This window comes from Zophobas morio, unplaced genomic scaffold (assembly GCF_036711695.1).
Source record: "Zophobas morio isolate AGI-343-1 ecotype UQ-CSIRO unplaced genomic scaffold, CSIRO_AGI_Zmor_V1 ptg000002l, whole genome shotgun sequence".
Lineage (NCBI taxonomy): Eukaryota > Metazoa > Arthropoda > Insecta > Coleoptera > Tenebrionidae > Zophobas > Zophobas morio.
This window is the reverse complement of record NW_026972107.1, coordinates 784,521-798,417: the sequence shown is the minus strand read 5'-3', so window position 1 is coordinate 798,417 and position 13,897 is coordinate 784,521. Positions and strand designations below refer to the sequence as shown.

Sequence of the window (13,897 nt, the reverse complement as noted above, 5' to 3'; positions counted from 1 at the left end):
TTCCCGAGATTCTAAAAAATAAACCGAAAAAACTAATCAAAGCTGAGTTGTGCACACTCAAAGAATTTACAGGATTTGTATTCTTTTTTTCGTTTAGGATTAAAATGTGTTATTTTTCCCTCTTTTACACTGTAGTCGTAAAAATTGTTCATATTTTGGGATCATTACCAACACACACCGTACGTATTCGTGCTACAAAAAAATAAAAACAATATTAAAAATTATATCTGGGTAATAAAATCGCCAACAGAGGACAATCGGGATCGGCCGCCCTCCTTTTTCACATTCCCGGAGTTCCTTACCATCTAAAAACGAAATTAGCCCAGCTCTGAAGCAAAAAACAAACTTCTTATGATATCTTGAAGCCTTCTATCTCACAGCCAGCCAAATTAGGGATGTATTAAATCCAGTTTGAGGTCCTGAACGACCACTTTCCATAATTTGAGGAGATAGGCCTCCGAAAAGTTCTTCGGCTTTTAACAAGCGAAGTTATGGTTTTAGCCGGTTTTAGAGGGTATAAATGTATGGGACGAGTGTTAGGGATGATATCGCGAACAAAATTGCGATTATTGTTGCGAAGTTATGGTAAGTAGGGGCCATATGGCGCAGTATGAATTTTGTAACGTTTATTGAAATTGCGGCAATACTCGAAACGTTTTCTGTCTCGCAAATTCCATTTTTTTCCCGGCGTCCCTATCTCTTCCAGAGTCATAAATACTCTCTTGGATCCATCATTTATATGAGACGTCTGCACAACTCTGAAATCTCCGACGAACCTATTGTTATTTCGCTCTCGCGTGCACCGAAAACCATTCGTCATGCACTTCGCGATTTAGCGTTTTTATCATAAACCAGTTCGTGTGAGTGTAAAACTCGGTGGCGCTCTTGCGCAATTTGCTTTATTAATTGTTAACAGCTCGGTCACGTAGTCGGCGTCTGTTGCGCCTCCAGAAACGCTTTCCATAAATCAGTCTCGGCGGAGATATTAAAAGTCCATTTTTCAGGAGCACCTTCAATTCCAGGAATAATAGAGCTTTGTTCCTGCTGCCGCCATTGAATTTCGTCGCACGTATCTTGTTGCGTTCGCAGGAATTAGAAGAAGATCCTGCTGTCGTTGTTTGTTTAGATTTTCAGCGATTGTCCTTCGTCCGTTCGAGCGTCACCGACGATTGGGTCCTGGAAATACCGCCCGATTTGTATTCTAGGTGCAGAGTGATAAAAAGACTCTCGCGTTTGTTTAAAGCCCGAAAGTGGGTCAGTTTGCATAAATTCGTCGCAATCCTGGTGTTATAAATAATAAAGTTTAATTTGAAAGCTTCATGTTTTATCTGAGAACAGTGCGAGACTTGTAATCCAAACTTTAAGTGTGCGCTTTATTCTTCTAAGTTTACGGCTATTAAACTTGTTTTTGCACTTTCGTCGGGTTCCGGTTCGTGCGTAATTAAAAAAAAACGGTCTTTGATAGCGATTCGGCTTTCTGTTCATCGCTCGTTGAAAAGTCTAATCTATTTACCTTTTTTTCGTGTTTACCTTATAATCTGTTTAGATTATGAGGGCGTTAGGGCGGTCCAGACACGCCGTTAATTGAACAAACTGACGGTTTAATTTTTTCCGAAAATAATCCGGATCGAGTGGAAATGCGAGAGGAGCAAGCCGAGCTCAATCGGAATATAATAGGCCATTAATCACGCCGTACGATTGTTAAGTAAGATTAAGCACGTGAGTTCGGGGCAAACGCCTGCTTTAATCGAAGACAACACGCACTTTGTCTGCGAAAATGGCGTAGTCAGTGGGATGCGTTTTCCACCCGATGCACATATAAACTTGCAATTTCTTCGACTTTGTCGGTAAAACACAGGTTTTCCCAAAAACTAGTTCGAATGGCGTATAACGCGTTTCCGTATGCACTGTATTGTTAAACGCAAAACACCAAAACGACACCCACGCACTCCAGCTGTTCGAATATTTCGCGCACTGTATCCTAAGATATGCACCTAAGTTTTTATGTGTATTTTCAAGTGCTCCAAGAGTCTCGTGGTGATATGCCGTTGAATTTAGTTTTTTGATATTAAGGATTTTGCAAACTTCAGATAAAGTACTACAAAGAAATTCACATCCTTGATCGGTGACAATTTCATTAGGTATTCCAAATCTTAATATGAAATTGTCTACAAATGCCTTGGCAACTGTTACAGCTTCCTTGTTTGGGATAGCATATGCTTCGACAAATTTGCTTAGCTCGCATTGTATAGTTAAAATATATCGGTTATTTTCAGAATCTTGTTCGAGTGGTCCGACTATGTCTAGAAAGATTTTTTGAAAAGCAGACTTAGCTGTTGTTGTGATTGACATTGGCTGAATATTTGGTTTTGAATATTTGAACCGTTGACAATCGTCACACTTTTGTACAAATTTTTCTACAGCTTTTCTTAATCCTGACCAATAAAATATTTCTTGACATTATTATACATTCGATTTATGCCTGCATGCCCTCCTGTCGGAAGCATGTGAAAGTCATTTAAAATTATTTGTCGCATTTCTGGATTTTCGACAATTTGAACATCATTTATTATGCTGAGTTTTAAATTTAATTTCCTTACTTCATTTGGATGTTTTATTAATTCATTTAAAATGTTGTGTGCACACATTTTTCTCTTGATTATAACTATTTCCGGAATATTATATTTCGTAACAATTGTATGAAGATCTCTCAACGTTGCTTCTAAGGCACACGCCGATCGAGTATCTTCTTTCACATAAATTACTTGCTCATCAGCTTTACATATTAAATTGCCTACTTTATAATCGTAAGTTTCATTGTTAACAGCTGTTTTAAATTCTTTTTTGTCTATTAATCTTAACTCAAATGATTGTGATGGACGTTTTATCAGCTCCACTATTCCAGGGTGATCAAGTCTGTCATATGAAACCGATTCAACGTTTTGATTTTCAGGTTTTCTATTTTTGCTTTGCGCTCGAGTTATTGCAGAAATGGTTTCGGATACACCGTTTCCCATTTGTTTTAATTCGTCTGATGTTATCTCTATACGCGATAAAGTATCTGCTACTACATTGTCTTTTCCTTTTATATACTTGATTGTGAAATCATATTCTTGAAGAGTTAATCTAAATTTTGTTAAACGACTAGATGGATCTGACATTCCGAATAAGTACACTAACGGTCTGTGATCAGTGTGGATAATAAACTTTCTTCCAAATAAATATGGACGAAAATGTTTTACTGCAAATACGATTCCTAATAATTCTTTTTCTATCGTACAGTATTTTGATTCGGCTGCATTGAGTGTTCTACTAGCAAAAGCAACTGGTTTATCATCTCCGTTACAAAGTACGGCTCCTAATGCAATGGAAGAAGCATCCGTTTTTAAAATAAAAGTGTTTGTTTCGGAAAAATTTGGATATTGCAAAATTGGTGGTTTTATTAGAGAGTTTTTCAATGTTTCGAAAGAGATTTGACATTCCTCATTCCAATCAAATTGTACATTTTTCTTGCTCAATTTATTCAATGGTGCTGCTATGTCTGCAAAATTTTTAATATATCGTCTGTAATAGTTCGCAAAAGCTACAAATCTTTTTGCATCGTTAGCATTTCGCGGTATTGGAAAATTTTGAATACATTTAATTTTGTCTGGGTCGGGCGATACACCATTAGCTGAAATTACGTGTCCTAAATACAAAATTTCTTTCCTTAAAAATTCGCATTTGTTTGGATTTAATTTTAAATTAACTGATCTCATTCTTTCGAAAACTTTGATTAAATTTTTATTGTGATTTGCCAAATTATTACCAAAAACTATTAAGTCATCCAAGTATACAAAGCAACTTTCGTAATTTAGTCCCGACATAGCTATTGTCATGGCTCTAGAAAAACTTGAAGGAGAAATTTTTAATCCCATTGGCAGACGCTTCATTTGATAATGACCTCTGTCGGTAATAAATGCTGTACACGGTCTACTCTCTGGATCAATTTCAATTTGATAAAATCCTTGAGACAGATCTAAATGTGAGAAATACATAGCTCCTGACAATGAATCCAAAATCTCAATGATAGATGGTAAAGGAAATTTATCGTCTTCAATTTGTTTATTCAACTCACGATAATCGATTACAATTCGCCATTTCTTTTCACCATGAGGACCAGATTTTTTCGGAAAAATTAATAATGGAGAGGACCATGCTGAAGACTTGGCCTCTTCGATTATCCCATCTTTCAACATTTTGTCAATTTGCGTGTGTATTTCACTTTTTTGTGATTGGGGAAGGCGGTACGGTTTTCTATAAACAGGTGTTGTGTTGTTTTGCAACTTAATACTCTGTTTATAAATGTTGGTCACTGTAAGTGGATCGTTTTCAAGATAAAAAACGTCTGAATACTTGGCGCATATTTTCTGAATTGACATTTCCTCTTCCTTATTCAAATTTCTCATATCTAAATTATTTAGTAGCCTATCTACCCTATTTACCGATTGTGGATTGTTGTCAAAATTAAAAATGTAATAATCAACTGACTTTTCCAATTTAGGTTTAAAATTTTTAATTTTTATGTCTTCATCTCTAACATTAAGTATTTTTACAGGAATTTTACTTGACCTTGACTTTGTTAATGCGGCTGCTACATAAACTCCTTGACATAATTCTTCCGGAAAGACTACATATTCGTCGTCATCTTTGACGTAGCAATATTTTATAATTTCACACCTAGCCGGTATTTCCGTATAAACTTCGTAACTTGACTCTATTGGTATTGCAATTTTCCAGTCATCAACATAAAATGAAAACAAGTACTTTTCGTAATCAATTATCGCATTATGCTTAGTAAAGAAATTTGAACCTATTATTCCATCAATTCCGCTTGCAAATTTATCTATCAGCAAAAATTCTTGATTGAACTCTATGTCATTTACCTTTAACTTTAAGTCACATGCACCTTGAGAAATTGTTGAACCTGCAATTCCGTTTATTGCAATTTTCCTGCTTCGATCAATGAACTGACATCCTACTAATTTAGAATTTGGAAAAATAACACTAACTGACGCTCCTGAATCTAATAAAAATTTTAATTCATTTTCCCCATGTATTAATTTCACATAATTTAGACCATCTACATTCAGAACTGCTGCATCATCAAGTTTGCAATTAGTGTCTTGATTCACGAAAAAACGATGACTTATTATTTTCACTATTCACATTTGTGCTTGTATTGCCGGTTTCCGAATTTGACATAAAATAACCTCGCGAATGGTGGTTTCTGTTATAACTTGTGTTATTATATTCATGCCTCTCGTTATATCTGTTATTTTTATTACTTTTATTATTGTTAAGACCTCTGTAGTTTGTGCCTCTGTAGTTACCACGACTTCCAAAATTATTTGATCTAGATTGGAATTGTATTTGTGGATTCTGCGTTTGATAATTTTCAAAATTTCCCCGATTACAGGAACTATTATGTTTATTAAAATTTCCGTAATTCGATCGTTGATTATTTCTATAGTTATGATTACTGCCTCTGACTGTGTTATGATAACTTCCTTTATGCAAACTGAAAACTCTACTAGACTGTGTGGAAGCATTTTCGTCTTTAGATCCACGGATCGCTTCATTTAATTTTGAATAATTTCGTGCTTTTATGATAGTGCGAAGCTCAGGATTCTGCAAACCGTTTGCAAACGCATTTATAGCCAACTTTTCGTTTGTTTCTCAAATATAATATAACAAGTGGCCTGATTTTTTCCGACAAAATTTGTGACACAAATTAACGAGTAGCTGTTGCGACGAAAATCACACGAGTCGACGAAGGAGACGAGTGTGATTTTCCAAAAGCAACAGCTACGAGTTAATTTTCACACAAATTTTGCAGAAAAAATCAGATCACGAGTTATATTCGGCTTGACAATCCAAAGAGAAAATTTTTATTTACTTTTTACGGACAATAATTCACATAATTTATAGCGTAGTCGTTGAGTAACCATACCTACTTAGTCTAAATAGTAACAAAACAACAAGGCAAAACGTAAATAAATTTCTAAACATCAAATTTTGTGTGTGCTGCTGGTTGATTTTCTTAATTCTGGGAGCAAGATTTGGTAACAAGACTGTGTATGAAATTCGAAATGCAGTGAAAGAAAGTCAGTGCCGAAAGACCGCAAGAACGCAAGATTCAATTTGGAAGCAGTTTACAGAATTTTGTGAAATACGCAAGTTTCATCTGAATAAAGCAGTCGAAATGAACGAGGTGGCCAGTATTTTGGAAGATTATGCCTTTAACGCCAACAGAAAAGTAATTTGTATGTTACATTATCATTTTTTTATTAAAGTTAATTTGACAAGTTTGACAAATTAATTTGACATTTTTTTTTTCGCTGAAAAATAGTGTTGTTGCCTGACAGAAGAATGTTTTTTCACTGAAAAAATTTTTCGGTGAATGCCATTGGACAAATTTCAAACAATTCTGCCATTTTATTGGTTAAGAATTTTCGAGTTGGATTGTCTTAAAAAAAAATGGCGGGCGGTGCGAACGCATCGGAATCTACTTTGTCGTGCAAGAAATGTAAATCAAAGGTTGTAAACGCTATCAAATGTGCAAAATGTGGCAATGCATACCACCAAAGTTGTGCAAAACTAGTGACAAATATTCAATTCTTGGATAATTCATCTGCCCTTTGTTGCGGACCAGTGCCTATGGGAGAAGATGATACAGCGTTCTTTGAAGCTGTTGATCACCTTATTGGACCTGACAAGAAATTGGACTTCTCCATTTTCACCTACCTTATGAAGCAAAAGGATCAAACGATAAATGAGTTGCGGGAGCATGTTAGATTATTAAATGAACATATTGTACTTTTAAAAGCCAACTCAAATGCAAAACCTGATACACCGTACATAAGAAATGATAAAATAAGTAGCGAACCTGATAAGAAGCTATCCCCAGAAAAAGCTATAAAGAAAAACATCAATGTGCAAAAAACACCAAGTAGTAATAGTGTCATTGACACCCACGATATAAATATAAACAATCAGAAGCCAAAAGAAAATCGAACAAATAAACGCAAACCGTTGATAATTGGAAATGGCACTGACCCGGGTGGTAACAACAATGATGGCTTTGCCATTGCGAGGGTGGTAAAACGATCTTCCATTCACTTAACTAGGATCAACCCTAAAATAACGGATGAACAAATATCGAATTTCATTGAAAACAACTTAGTATCTTTATCTTTATTGAAAGAAAATATATCACCAGGCATTAAAGTTGCCAAGCTTCAATCTCGACATCCCGATACGTATAGTTCCTTCAAGATTACAATGGACTCACTCTATTTTAAGGACCTACTTGAACCGAACTTCTGGCCTAAGGGTGTAGCAGTTAGAAAATTTTTTAACGAATACACCAGAAGACTATCGAGTACTCAAAAGCTTCTAAAAAACTCAGAAGAGGATTCAAGAAACTAAAGTGGGGCCAGGATGGAAATCTTGAATCCTTCTTAGTTTATTATCAAAATGTCAGGGGTATTCGTACAAAATTAAATAGTCTTTATGACAGCATCCTTAGCGAAGATTATCCAGTGATAGTGCTTGCAGAAACCTGGCTTATAGAGGGTATTACGAATAAGGAATTCATTGACGATCATTATACGATCTATAGAAGAGATAGATGCACTAAATCTACAAACAAAACCAGAGGCGGGGGAGTTTTGGTGGCTGTACTGAAGATATTCGGTTCTTTTCAGCTGGACGTAAACACCAATTGCCGCGAGGAAATTTGGATCAAAGTTAGCATTAATAATGTGAATTTTGTGATAGGTGCAGTCTACATTCCTCCTGACTCTTCACCCGAAATTTACACTGAACACTGCTCAACTATCGAATTAGTATCTAGTGAATATTCAGACTCGGTTATCTGCGTGGTAGGAGACTTTAATCTCCCAAATATCTCATGGTATCTGGACCCAGAAATCGGGATTTCTCCTATCTGCGGTAACAATGCTCTAGATCAATATGTCTGTGACAGTTACAATTTTTGTGGCTTAAATCAGTTTAATACAATCCCTAATTCAACGGGTTCTATTCTAGATCTTGTTTTTTGTAATGAAATGGATTTGTCGGTTGCAAGCTGTCATCCTCTTATAAATTGTGACATTTACCATCCTGCCTTAAGTATTGAATTTATGCATATTGACTTCTCACAGAAATCAAATGACAAATCTTGTAACTATTATCGTCATTTTAGTGCGGCCTCTTACGAAGATATTAACAACTTTCTTAATAATATTAATTGGTTATTTCTGTGTGATATAAGCTGTGTAGATGTCTGCGTTAGTGTATTTTACGACATAATATCTACTGCGATTGACTTGTACGTCCCGATGCATGTTGAGCGTTCCAATAAGTATCCCAAATGGTTTAATTCCAGAACTAGACTTCTGATAAATGAAAAGAAAAAAGCTCATAAATTGTACAAACTCACCAAGCAGGATGAGGATTATAACGTTTTTAGTTCCTTAAGACGTGAATGTAAGGAAGCCATTTCCGAGTGTAAAAAAACTTACCTAAATAATGTCGAATCGAACATACATAATGATGTAAGGGCATTTTGGTCCTATGTTAACTCAAAAAAAACAAATGATGTTATACCTAAAATTATGTGTCTTGAAAATGTCAAAGCTGAAAAGTTACCTGACATATGTAACTTGTTTGCGGATTTTTTTGAAAGTATATATGCTAAACCAAATTCTGTTAACCAAACGGCGACGGCTTCCACTTGTAACGACTTAATAGATATTTTAAAGATAGAAATCAGTGTTGATGATATTACAAAAGCTCTCGACAATATTGACATGAACTGGAGTCCGGGGGCTGACGGTTTACCGCCAGCTTTTGCGAAAATGTGCTCATCCTCACTGGTCCTACCTTTGAAAATAATCTTTAACAAATCGTTAAGCGCAGGAATATTCCCATCTGCTTGGAAAATGTCAGACGTAGTGCCCATACATAAAAATGGGAATAAGAACCAGATAAACAACTATAGAGGTATTAGCTTACTGCCTGCTCTACCTAAAATATTTGATAAAATTGTAACAGCAAAGGTACTCCCGTTCATCAAAAATGTAATTATTGAAGAGCAACATGGTTTTATAGTAGGTAAATCTACAAACACCAATTTGACTGAGTTCTCCCATTATTTGTTTAATAATATCGAAAGTGGACATATCGTTGACTGTATCCATACGGATATTAAAAAAGCTTTTGATTGTGTAAATATTGATAAACTTATTGCTAAACTTAATTCTTCAGGATTTGGCAGTCCTTTCTTAGACTGGATAAACTCATATCTTACGAGTCGACTTCAAAGGGTCAAAATCGCAGATTGCCGATCGCGGCCGATTAAAGTCACATCAGGTGTTCCACAAGGGTCCCATATGGGACCATTACTATTCCTCTTATTTATAAATGACGTTAGCTCTGCTTTTTCGGGATGCAGATTTTTACTCTTCGCTGACGATTTGAAACTTTTTTATAGAATTCACGACCCCGAAGATTCTGTATTACTACAGAGCAATTTGACTAACTTTGTAAATTGGTGTAATTCCAACGACTTACAACTTAATGTATCTAAATGCAAGGTAATCAGATTTTCTATGAAACGTGTAAAAACTGTCCCTTCCTATTATATTAACTCTGATGAGCTTAGTGTTGTAGAGTCAATTAATGACTTAGGGGTTACCTTTGCTGCAAACCTTGATTTCAAGATACATATAAATAATATTATAAATAAAGGAAATAAAACATTAGGTTTTGTCCTGAGACAGTGCAGTGCTTTTAACAATCTCAGGACATTTGTCACACTATATTGCTCACTTGTAAGATCTATATTGGAATATTGCACTGTGATATGGTGTCCATATCGTGAAATAAATGCCCTGAGATTGGAAAAAATCCAAAAACGTTTTATTAGATTTCTATGTTTTAAATTAAATATCCATTATAAAGCCAGTAACTATACAGATCTTCTTCTATATCTAGGTTTACCTTCTTTACATACACGACGAAATTATTTTGATATCTGTTTTCTATTTAAAATACTAAATAATCTTTGCAATTGTCCGAATATTTTGTCCATGATTCATCTGCATGTGCCATCCCGTGATGTTCGTGATCCTATTCTTTTTAGCGTTCCGCACCATCGTACTGACTATGGTAAAAACACTGTGTTACCTCGACTTTGTAACCTAGCCAATAAGCACCGACACGACATTGAATTTTTTAATGTGTCTTGTAAACGTTTTAAATGTAATGTAAAAACTGTCCTCAACATGTAAATACAATTTTGTAATATTGGCTTAGCCGTAAATAAAGTATTATTATTAAGATTTGGAGTGCCTCACTATTTCCGTCGGCTTGAGCAATCGTCAGCTCAACAAGTAAATTTTCGACCTTTCTCCCAAAATCCTCAATCGACATGTTATTTTGCCTAATTTGAACTAACTGTGTGGATAAAGATGCGGCTGACTTTGTAGTCAGTAAGAAACGTCTCATATCCTGGACTAAAAGAGCATTTGAAGCATACACATTCTTTAATCTAATTTTCGCGCTTTCTGTTAACCTAGCTTTAAGGACATAGTTAGTAAGAGCTTGTTTCCCATCATTGTCTAGCAACGAATCATACAGTTCTATGGCATCAATCAGCTGTTTAGTGACACTTTCGTTACCATTCATCAACGGCAACAAGCTCGTTGCGGTCTTTAAATTGAATTTTTCCGTCATTGTTGAGAGCCTTTCTCTGTTATTTTCTACACTAATATTATTTAACCTATCTTGTAAAACCTTGTCTATTTCGTCAATTAATTTAACAATATTACCTACATAAATTTTGACTTTACTAATGGTTTCAACTTATATACTATCGATCATCAAAGTCATTAATTCGCCACTAGTAATTAATCTGTTTGCACCAAATTACACTTACTTTGACGCGATCTTCTCCCACGTTGAGCTGCTGTTGATTCCGCAAGTACGTGGAGCAGGAAGGAACGCTGGTAGGGCTCCTTGGGACGGGTTCCCGACGAAGATGGTGGCGGTAACTGACTTCTGCTGCTACGGGTGGCATCGCTGTTGTTTTCCTCTTAGACTGCTTCCTGGCTTTGGGATCTCCCAATCTCTCGTACAATTTTCTTGTCCAACCATTTCTTGCAAATCTTTCCCACGAACACGGCAAACAATCCGATTAAGATCACTACGCTAGTTATTGTCGTGATCTCGTGCAACGTTAAATTTTCAGGGGTTGCTGATACTGAGTTCTGGACCTCGCCAGCATTGCTGTTTATGACAATGTCTTCCTTGGATTGCTGCGTACCCATTTTTTTCCGGTTGTGTCTTTTTTCCGAAAAGAATTCTTCGATGGCAGGATCTTGGATGGCAGGGTCGCCATGTAATAAATGTTGTTTTCTTAGGATGGGACCATTTGAAGAAGACTCCCTTCACCTTTTATACACATTTATTCACTCTCGATGTACAATCGTGACTGCTTATAAATTATCACTTCCTATCCTATGTTAGTTGCTGACTTATGCTATATTAGTATTTCGTAACTTAACGCTTACTCTACAATAACTAAATGAATGCTTACTGTACAGTTTCACGATCAATAAATACATCATGAAATTTCATCGCAATTCTAATGGAAAATATAAAATCCGCACCGCAGTCCGACGAACACCATAAATATGTAACGGCGACTCGATGAACACGCCGGTGCGTGCTTAATCCACGAAAATTCATTAAAAAGGGAACATCCGACCGTATTAGAAGTTGAAGCAGCACGAAAGAAGTTTAATTTATTCCGCGTGCGTCGGGCATTAAGCTCCGATTTGGCGAGCCGACCCTGGAAATGCCCGCTTTGTCTCAGGGCCGGAATATCCCGATAATGGACTTGTTTAATTGGGTCTAAGCCGATGTACAACCACGCTTCCCCAAATTATTTCACCCGAACAAGCCTAATTGCTTTATAAGTAATTGTATGTAAATATTTCCCATTTGCGCCGAGACGCTCCCAACTTAATTATAACGAAATTGACTCGAATTGCAAAAAATTGCACTAATGAGACATTCAACAGTTTTCGGCCCGCTTTGTCCTGTGCCACCTAATCGGGTCAGCCGAGGGTCGCTTTGATTCCAGTCTGCGTCCAGCGTAATCCTTTATCCTTGTCCCAGTGAATACAGCATAATTTACTTGTAAATGGGCGGGGAAAGCCCTTAGTAGACCTTGCATACCAACTTAGTTAAATTATTATAGCCCGCAAGGATAAGGGACATTCCTGTCCCGAATTACGCTAAAGTGCAATGATCTACGCCGCTTTTATAGCCTCGAAATAGATAAATCCCCAGGACGCGACGTAAACTACGTTTGTGTTTCGCCTAATACAGACGAAGTGCGGTAATCGTCATGGATAACGCCCCAAGCCCCACACTTTTAACAATATAGGAGCTTAAATAGGCATAAACCAGTTCCTTATGTTGCTCGAGCTAGTTCCGACTGCCGAAAAAACCGAGAAACTCTTTTTATGAACTACGACAGTTATGATTCATCTCTGGAGATTACTCGCCGCTGCTCGTTTAAAAATAGCAACAGACCGAGCGTTCTCTCATTGTCCCTGCGCCGCTTCCTGCGAATAAACCAAAAAAACGTAAAAACTCCAGCTGTAGGCGTCAACCAGCAGCCAAAACTCCCGACTCCAACTTTTAAAATGGAATAAATTTCGTTTTATGTAAAACAAAATGACATCCGACCCTGTATCTATTTATTAAAGGAAAAAATTCAAGGATCCTTTCCACGGGATTATGATCCTTTGAACTCGATAAAAATTCCGAACGAGCATCTCCCGTAAAGATATCGAGAAAGCATTATTCTTTTGCAAGTCAAATGTATTTATGACGCGCTCTTCTCCGTCCTTTACAGTGATTGGAAATCTCGGTGTCCACGACAGGGAGAGGTTGAGGCCAATATTAAGCTCGACCGAAAAACGAGCTTTCCGGCCAAATAAAAAATTCTGCTTGGGGGAAAGAGTGCATGTGTGCATCGCCGAAAGCTCTCTTTTTCAGGCGGCGAGACGCTTTGGGTTTAATGCCGGCTGATTGACCATAGAGTCGTGAAATGGGGTTAATCCGCTCACGGAATGTGGCGGCGCGGTGGAGGCAAACCCAAAATTATGCGAACGGTGACAGGGAGGTTTAAGTTTGAGATTTATTGCGCTACGACGGATTATTACGTTTTTGACACAAAGGGAGGGATGCTTCAAAAGCAATCAAAAAGTCGTTCGAAAAAATTGGTATGAAGTTATTTCGACGGAACTTCCTTTGTTTCTGCAGCACAGGCAATAAAACAAGTTCAGTTTCTTAAATAAACTATATAAAATTCGGTTGTGTGGAATGTATTTGAAGTGTATTTATTTATTTATTTTTTTAAGATAACCCCTATTAGTTAACATAAAAGAGAAACTAATGGCACACAAGACGATTTCAAATTTAAAAAAAAATAAAACAAAGGGAGCCTAGAAAATTCGTTCATATTTTTATAAAAACAGAAATTAAAAACTCCGAGATTCTTTCACATTCTCAAAAAATCATTGGGAGCCCACTAAGATCGTTTCACTTTCGTTATAAAAGAGGCACTAGAAACCCCCGGATTTTTTTCACGTTTGAAAAAATACACTAAATACATATTATTTCACATTCTTAATATAAAAGACACTAGAAGCTCCCGAAATTCTTTCATTTTTGAAAAAATACGCAAGGAGCCGCCAATATTATTTCACATAATTTAAAAAAAGGCAAAATTCCTCTACATTTTTAAAAAAACCACTGGGAACCTCGAGATTCTTTC

At 36.5% G+C, this 13,897-nt stretch overlaps 1 protein-coding gene and 1 long non-coding RNA gene across 2 annotated transcripts in view; both read left to right on the top strand.

Annotated features, from left to right (window-relative positions):
- Positions 1–13,897, top strand: part of LOC135123355 (cholecystokinin receptor) — a 101,502-nt gene that overhangs the window by 45,075 nt on the left and 42,530 nt on the right. The gene's annotated exons all lie outside the window — the stretch shown is intronic.
- On the top strand, positions 5,751–6,361 carry LOC135123362 (uncharacterized). Its single transcript, XR_010279595.1, has 2 exons — positions 5,751–6,206; positions 6,237–6,361. It is a non-coding gene; the product is annotated as an uncharacterized LOC135123362 (long non-coding RNA).